Source organism: Narcine bancroftii, chromosome 3 (genome assembly GCF_036971445.1).
Source record: "Narcine bancroftii isolate sNarBan1 chromosome 3, sNarBan1.hap1, whole genome shotgun sequence".
Classification (NCBI taxonomy): Eukaryota; Metazoa; Chordata; class Chondrichthyes; order Torpediniformes; family Narcinidae; genus Narcine; species Narcine bancroftii.
Window position 1 is genome coordinate 32,145,637 of NC_091471.1, and position 7,660 is coordinate 32,153,296.

The following is a 7,660-nucleotide window of genomic DNA, read 5'->3' on the forward strand; positions in this document are numbered from 1 at the left end:
CCAGGGTCATAAACAGACCATCCAGAGATTCACATGGACATTGTCTAGCCTAATCTGCTACATGTGGTGCATTCAATTTGGCCCCCTCTCCATCAGTGAGACCATATGCACACAAGCAACCCCTTTACCCAAGCATCAAGCAGCTGGAATTTCCAGTTGCAGCCATTTTAATTCCCCTCACTATTCCAACACAGGCACACCTATCTTCAGCCTCATCCATTGCCATGGTGAGGCCAATCGTAAACTTGAGGAATAACATTGAAACACCATCAATGACTCAAAAGACAGAAGTTAAGCAGAACTGATTTTTATTCACAATAGAATGAAGGCACATCCCTGCTGGTCGAGTGTCCCGACTGAAGAGGGGGCTGAGGGACAGTCACCTTCATTCCGGAGCCTGTGGGGGGGGCCACAGGTACAGTTGGCCAATGGGTGTGCCCAGACAGATAAATATATAATTCCAGCGGTTAACCACAAATATATTAAATTTCTCCTGGGAAGTCTTAAACCCAATTGCACAATAGCACAAACGGTGAATTTTCCAATTTTAGGTAACCCTCATTTGGTTCTATCTCTCCTTTACAATCTCCTGTTCTCATGTTCTCTCTCTCTCTCTCTCTCTCTCTCTCTCTCTCTCTGTTTTGCTCTCTGTCTTTCCCTCTCCGCGTGTTATATTGTTATATTTGCTGGAATGATGAGTTAACTTCCTGTAATTAACTCTGAGGTGAGACAGCAAACCAAGGTCTCCCTACTTGATCAGGTTAAATAAATCCTAGTACAACAGGAAAAACCAAAGTGCCTTGTATGCATTTAAGTTCTTTGGAAGTCTAGCTACTTTTCTAAAGTCTACTAGAGGACCAAATGCAATCCATTAGATTAGACAAAGTGCATATGAAACTGAAGGTCTGGCTGTGGACCTGAATGAAGGTGAAGGCTGTGACGTTTTTCACCTTCTGACTTTGCAGTGTGTAGTGATACAACTAGCAGCCTACTGCAGGGGGTAATCTCTGTACCTGTAGGAACACCACCTAAGGGCTGAATCCACCTGGCAGACTGTCAATCAGCTGACCTGAATAGACCCCCTAGGGGGCTGTCAATCAGCCGACCCAAATATAGACTTGAGCCGGCCCCTCCTGAGCCAGTCACATGGGAGTCACTGAAGCATGAACTGGTGTGTTCAGACTTTTTCCTGAATAAAGACTGTTGTACAGTCTTTTGAGTTTTGTGCTTGCTTGCTGCCTCCTCAGCGTACCACACAGTGGGAGGTGCCAAAGGGGATGGAAGGGTGGGTGGGGAGGGAAGAGCAGGCCGGGGAGCCACAGAGAGAGTGATCGCTGCAAAAAGCAGAAAAGGGGTGAGGATGGAAAGATGTGGCTGGTGGTGGGATCATTGTGAATTTGGTGTATGGTTCGGAGGATGATGTGACAGCTGCGGATCTTGGTGGGTTGCAAGTTGAGGTCCAAGGGACCTCTTATCCTTGTTCTGTCTGGAGGATGTGGGAAGTGGGGTATGAAATGGAGGAGAGGTATGTAAGAGTTTTATCTGTGCCAGGATTCAGCAGCATTCAACACACCACTGCACAAATGCCTAAGATCAAATATCTTGCCCGACTTTTAAAGATGGTTAACATTGGCTAGAATGCTGGAGCTAACATCCTTCTTCTCTTACAGTATTGCTTATCTCCACCTGACGAGTAAACAATGTCTCATCTAAAAGATGTCACCTCTTGCCGGATACTAGTGTAGAACCGCTGCGCTGGATCATCTGAATTCTGTGTTCCAGTGCCAGCAATAAGACCCTCACCCTTCCTACCCAAAGGCAACTGAGCCACACCTCGCAGAGGTGAACAGGGAGTATCTTTCATCCTTCAACCTCCCGTCAACCAAATCTTGCAAAACACAAATAAACTTGTTCTTCATTGTGTTGGATCCTGCTGCATGCAAAACGTCCTCCAGCTTTGCCCACAACAATGTGCATCATTGCATGTGAAACAGTGTAAGACTATTCTTAAGGATGTGACAAGGCACCATGTACAAGAGAGAAAGGATGCTCCTTTAGAAGCAATTTCAGTTTCAGTTTTCACAAGTTAGTGATTTATTCCTGAAAACATATCACTTAAAGAGGAATATAACTGTGTGAGAGATTGTTCTCAGTTCTGTAAATGATACACAGTGGTATTGGATGATTGATTTCAAGTTCTCAACAATCCTCTTCCTTATATAAAAAAGAGATCATCACAGCTGTAAATCTGCAGTATGCTTCTTTCATTAAGGAAGTGGGGGGGATCCCAAAGGCCAGGAACAATCCTCTTTTGCAATATTTTTTTTAGTCATATCTGTGCAGTGAAGATGAACATAGCTGCAAATTAACAATGTCACTGGATGATAAATACTAAACCAATAATTTTCTTTTTCAATTGGGTATATCGTAAACATCCTGTCAGAGACTGTGGGACCTCACACATGATGGGACTCAGCATGTTCAGTAATGAGAACATGATTAAAATTCTCTTCCAAAAGACTGAACTCTTTAATATTGTCTGATTGTTTGAACCATGCAGATGCATGAAGGCATGCTTTTGCACAATTGTTAATGAAAAGAAACCTGCACTATACTTAATCCACTGCTAACTATCTTCTCATTGCTGTAAATAAATGATTTAATTCATTGGTTGGAATTAGATTGATTGCATTGGCAGTTTCCCCACTAACACACAAGCTGATCTCGAGGCAGAGAGAGAACGGAATGCTTTATAGATAGCACGAACATGGGCCTGACTGCTTCATCCCAGGCACCCACCAATGTTTTGGAAGGCTCCCATTGTGCTTTCTTCTTTCCTCTTTCCCTTTCCCTTCCCCTGGGATATTTAGCCTGGGAGGCTTCCATTATATCCTTTCTTTCTTGCCCAGCACCAGATATTCTGGAAAGCCTTCTCAACAGGACGGTGGGCAACAGTCTAATCCGTTGCCATAACGACAGCATTAGTTCAATTGAATCAAAGGTAAAGACTGGGGGTGTAGGTCCAGTGTGAAATTCTGTGTTTTTTTCACAAGAACTTCCACTCACAAAACACACAGCGGTTGCACATTTTTATCTGAGATCTCACATGTTTTACCAAGTTGTGCTTCAAGAATAATTACAGTGAGCTGCTGTGGCAAGCCTAAATGCCCCTGTGCGAGTTTCTCTCACCAAAAGTTCTGGCTGTTTTATAACCAATTGTACTGACATGGGGGAGGGTGGGGGGGGTGGGGGGGGGGCAAAGCTGTCACCCTTTCCTTATTGGCATTCACACTTTAAAAAAGCAAACTGGCCTTAATACCCTCCTCTCCCTCTCACCTCCAACATACCAACTCCTTTCCTTCCACCCCCACATTTGCTCTCTCTTATGCTAGCCTGCACATGTGTAGGGCACTACCAGTAAACACCAAGACTAGACTGAGGGAACAATAGGCTTTAATATACAGAAGAACCTTGCTGGTCCGGATCCAGCTATAGGAATGGAGGGACGGGAGAGGTGGCTCGACCATTATGGCCTAGGAGTACGGGGGAGGAGTCATAGGGTATGAGTCATCAGTGGGTGGGCCAGCTCCATATATACAGTAGCCAACAATAACTATATACAATGGAGGAAACATATCACCACAACATGTTTCCCAAGGTATCTTTTGTACTCAGACGTGAGTATTCCTAACAGAGCAGCAGTTTTCAATGCAATTACATTGCAGTCATGAATTCTGATTGCAGAGGGAATACAAGTGAAATAGGAGCAAGGATAAGCCACTGGGTCCTCATACTGCCCCACGGTTCAATATGATCATATCAGCCTCAACCCAGTAGGTTACACAAGGGAATTAAAGGATAACCAATGTTTCAGGCCTGCACCCTTCTTCAGTAAATGCTGGTTACCCTTTACTTCTGTTGATACTGAATGACCTGCTGATTTTCTCCAAGACCTATGTGCAGTTCATTTGTCCCCAGCATCTGGAGATTTTCTTGTTTAACTCTAGGCCAGCCTCAACTCCTCCTTCATTCCAGTCCCTCATATGGCTTAATTTCTCCATCTTTCAAATGTTTATCTTTCTCCGCGTTAAATATATCTAATCATTTATCTCAAAGGGAACAGGGATCAAGCAGGCACCATGGAGAGTAGGCCTCCCGCTAGGCCACAGGCACAGATGTCTTCTGACAGAAAGAATGGGGACAAGGGGTGGAGGAGATGTGATGGAGAGCAGACCACTGGATAAAGGGGTACGAGCTCGGTACCCGGAGCGGTGGAAGCAACTACACTGGAGGAGGTGGAATGATCCTCAACCACCCACTGTCTCTAAAAGGTCTTCCTTCCTTTTCTTTCCTTATTTGCTTCTTTTGCAAGATAGCTGACTGGTTGGTAACCTCCTGATTAGCCCCCAAAAGTAAATTTATTCACTCTATGTGGTGATATGTCTCCTCCATTGTATATAATTATTGTTGGCCAGTGTATATATGGAGCTGGCCCGCCAACTGATGACTTATACCCTATGACTCCTCCCCTGTGGTCCTGACCATAAAGGTCAAGCCACCTCTCCCTTCCCGCCATTCCTATACCTGGTTCCGGGCCAGCAAGGTTCTTCTATACATTAAAGCCTATCGTTCCCTCAGCTTAGTCTTTGTAGTTACTGGTAGTGCACTACAGTTTAATGTATAGAAATTATTTCTCTGGTAATGGAGAAGCTGCTGCACCCCAATCGGTTAGAAGTGGACCCCCAATCTCCAGGAGCATCTGAACAGTACGAGCAGTGGATCAGCTGCTTCAGCAACTTCCTCGAGGCCACTGCCAAACTGGTCGACTCTGAGCTTTCCAAGACATCAGGAGCAGTGGTACTTACGCCGAGGTGATGGCTAAGCTTCGGGCCCTCTACAAACCAAGGGTCAATGACTTGTACTCACGTTACTTCCTGGCGTCCCAAAAAAAGCATCCCAGTGAATCGGCTGAAGAGTTCATTCGTGCCCTGCTTGTACTAGGGAGAGACTGTAGAGGTAGTTCCACGGCTCCTGTACTGGCGGCCCAGTGCGTCGAAGACTTGGTCTGGGATGCCCATGTGTTGTGGTTGAGGTCCGACTACATAAGGCAGTGTCTGCTCTAGGAAGACCAGTTGCCACTGAAGTGAGTCACACTACTGATAAGGACTCTAGACTTGGCCCAGCGCCACGTGGAATCGATCGCGGGCAAAAGCGGGCCCTCAATGTGCACGCCAAAAATGCTGCCATCTTGGGAGATGGCCTCAGGGACAGCCAACCTGACCATGGCAGTGGTGGCAATCGAGCATCGGAAGTGCTACTTCTGTGGGCAGATGAAGCATGCGCGATGACTCTGCCCCGCGAGGGGTGTTAGCTGCTCCGGCTGCGGAAAGTGGGGACATTATCTGTGGGCATGTAAGGCCAGAACCTCCCCACTGCAGTGTGTACAACTGACGAGCGAGCCCTGTCTACACTTCTGGAGCTGACCAGGTGCCCGGTGAGAGGAGCACCATCTTACCTGCTGCTGCCCTCATCCCCTGCATGGACTGCGCAATCTCAGCCCACTTGGCTCACGTCATTTCTGCTTTCTTCCTCGACCTCGGCAGCCATGACCGCTTGGTCAACATGGAGGCCGTCATCTTGTGCATCGGGCCTCCCCACCAATGACAAAGACGATGATCTGATCCTGGCATCGATTACGTTGAACCAGGCCAGCCCTCATCTGATCGCCCACTCCATGATGCAGATTGACGTGAATGGACATAAGATGAACTGTCTCTTCGATAGTGGCCATATAGAGAGCTTCATCTGTCCTGATGTGGTCTGCAGACTCTCGGTTCCAGTCTGGCCAATGAGCAGCCTCCACTTCATTGTCAGCGAAAGACTATAAAGCAGACATTAGTGGGTACTGTGTGGTGTCTCTGATAGTGGGGGAGAAACGTTATGAGAACTTTTCCTTACTGGTCATGCCCCAGATCTGCAAACTGATCCTCCTGGATCTTGATTTCCAGAGTCAGTTTAGAAGTATTACGATGCGTTCAGAGGCCCCCCCCCACCCCCGGTAGCAGCAACAGACATCGTACCCCACAACGGCGGCGGCAGCAATGGACATCGGGCCCCCCGACAGCGGCAGTGGACCTCAGCCAACCCCCCCTGGTGGCAGCAGCAGCAACGGAATCGGAGCCCCCTACCCCGGCGGCGGCAGCAGATTTCGGGCCTCCTGGTGGCAGCAGCGGACCTCGGCCCCCCTCACCTCTCCTAGCTGCGCAGCGTACCTCGGCCCCACCCTGGCAGGAGTGGGGCCTCAGTGGGGAGGTGTCGGCGATGGGGGATGAGCAGCCCTGCACTGAGGGCGGCTTCGTAGAAGTGACAACTGTGACCGTCGGAATTACGACTGGAGCGGCTGATAACGTTTTTACAACATCTGTTGCAAATGCTTCCATATCAGAGCAGGTATTGTCAGGAAGAACCACACGGAAAATTGGAGAAGGACTCCCCACAGACAAAGCCACACTGATTGTGGTTCACACAGATGGCAGTATTGTGGGGACCACAGGATTGAAAACACCCAGTGCACCTATAGCTCAAAGTTACAGGCACCATCAACCCCTCTGACACCAGGCCCGAACAAGGATGGAACCAGATACATCAGGGATCCATCTGTGTATGGGGATGAGCTTCCAGTCCGATGCCAAAATACAAGTGGAACTTTATTCAAGAGGAAGTTGGGTCCTGGAGGCTAAGAGCGTTGCATAAAACATGGAAAGAGCTGGTACACACTGTAAGGTAAAAACATCATGAGATGGGACCGGAGAAAGAGTCACCCAGTACTAAGGAGTAACAGGATGCGCCTTCTCCAACTAACACTGTTAGTTGCAAGTGTTACAATCCGGTAATAAAGAACAAAGAACCTTGATTTCGACTCAGTCTGGTGTTTGACTCACTCATTCATGAACAAAGCAGACCTAACAACACCCACCGAGTTGAAGGGTTGGCAGCTCGTGCAAGTAGCAAAGATTGGAAAAGAAGCAGCAGCTATGTTGGCCGGCCCTTGCAGTGTCTGATACAAGATGACATTCTAAATCTGCACGCAGCGTCCTGCACCTGTGCTGCTTGCTGTGATGACTGGTCCGGTGAGGCTCTTCATTCCATACAAAAGACGCAAAAAAGAAAATGAACAATGTACTGTTCCAGAGAAGAAGGATTCTCTGAAGAATATCATTCTACTGCCTGCTGCAAATGCACCCGCCTTTACAATGGCTCTCGGTGGGCAGATCACCCTTCTGGGACACCGGCCTTCGAGCCAATGTCTACACCAGATGCCACAGCCGTTGTTTCAGATGGTGCGCCACAGGGAGATGTCTTCACCAATACCGCAGAGAATGGCATTCACCAGACTCAGCCCTGACGGGACTGGTGGTGGTCAAAGAGGTGCATCTCATTCATGCCAGCCCTCAGTGTGTTTTTGTGAGGTGCCCCAATGGTCATGAGGATATAGTACCTGTCCAGGATCTGGCGTATGCTGGAGAGCCCAGAACTACTCCATACACACCTGACTACACTGAATTTATCACCACTCCACAATGGGACTCGCTGTTAGGGGCAGTCTTGCTTGGGATACACCCCCCCCCCCTCCTCCATGGATCTCATTCCAACGGGTCAG

At 48.0% G+C, this 7,660-nt stretch overlaps 1 pseudogene; it reads left to right on the forward strand.

Annotated features, from left to right (window-relative positions):
- The first annotated feature begins 6,321 nt into the window (after window positions 1-6,321).
- On the forward strand, window positions 6,322-7,405 carry LOC138759613 (deformed epidermal autoregulatory factor 1 homolog pseudogene; annotated as a pseudogene).
- Window positions 7,406-7,660: the final 255 nt, after the last annotated feature.